The sequence below is a fragment of the Entamoeba invadens genome, assembly GCF_000330505.1.
Source record: "Entamoeba invadens IP1 unplaced genomic scaffold scaff_1105074726047, whole genome shotgun sequence".
Taxonomy (NCBI): Eukaryota; Evosea; order Mastigamoebida; family Endamoebidae; genus Entamoeba; species Entamoeba invadens.
Genome location: NW_004191784.1, coordinates 19,671 through 20,933, shown reverse-complemented (window position 1 = coordinate 20,933; position 1,263 = coordinate 19,671).

The window sequence follows — 1,263 nt, the reverse complement described above, 5'->3', positions numbered from 1 at the left end:
ACCCGACTTTATACAGAAAAATACCATAAAACAATGTGTACGACTATTTTCTGATGTACGACAGTTTTCTGGTGCTCTTTATATCATTATTACAATTTTAAAAATAACATTTTACTTGTTCAATAATGTTTATTTTTTTCTTTTAATTATTAAAATTGGATTATTTACAAATACGAAAATTATTTGTTGTTTAAAATATTGTTGTCATAAATAACGTTGTTTATTTCAAAATAATTGTTATTCTTTTCAAAAAGACTTTCAAATTGTTAAGTAAGTCGATTTTTAAATAAAATAAATAATATATAAGTTTGATAATACAATATTATAAATTAAACAAGTGTTAATAATATTATCATAAAATTTATTAACAAATAATTTTGTTGTGTATTTGAAAAAGCACAATTAAGAGAAAGTATACTCGTGTTTTAATACACCCAAAAACGACAAATGATATAAAAATGAAAAACAAAAATTCAGCACAAAATGTTTAATAAATTAATTCAAACATGATTACAAATTTGATAACAAAATATCACAGTTGTAATATGACGTCATATTAGAAGTGTTTCAACGAATACGTAGTGATTAATTATAAGTTTACAGTATTTTTAACATACAAACTGAATAATCGTAATTATTGCATGTTGAAATTGCACATTCCATTCACTCCTTCATAATAAATTGTGTATTCCTAACATCAGTTTAATTTTAAAATAAATGACAAGGTCCAGTCAATATTAATTTTGAAAATGAGTAAAATTTGTTTTGTTTTTTTTGTTTCTTATATAAAAATTGAAATTATTTAATTGTTACTATTTTGACAACCACTTATTCTTGCATATGTACAATATAAACAATATATACAGTTTAACCACATAAAATAAATAATCAAAAATACAGTCAAAGTTTCGATTTTTCAACTATAGATAATTGATAATTTTTGTTTTTTAATATCTATTAAATATTAATATTATAATGATTAATATGTGTGGTATTCACAATTTTAATTTAATGTCATAAAATGAATAATTAGTTTAAATTTTAATTGGGTTAATGAGATACATTGAAAATAGAAGTGTTAAATACAATTTGAAGCTTGATAATTATGCATCAATTTAAAGAATAAACATTTTAAAAACCTGACTTTATTATTATATGTTTAAAATGTTCAATATAATCACAAAAAATTATTCTTTTTATTTTAACCATTTTTCACATGTTAAAATTTTATATTAAATTTAATAATAAAATAACCAAAAAATT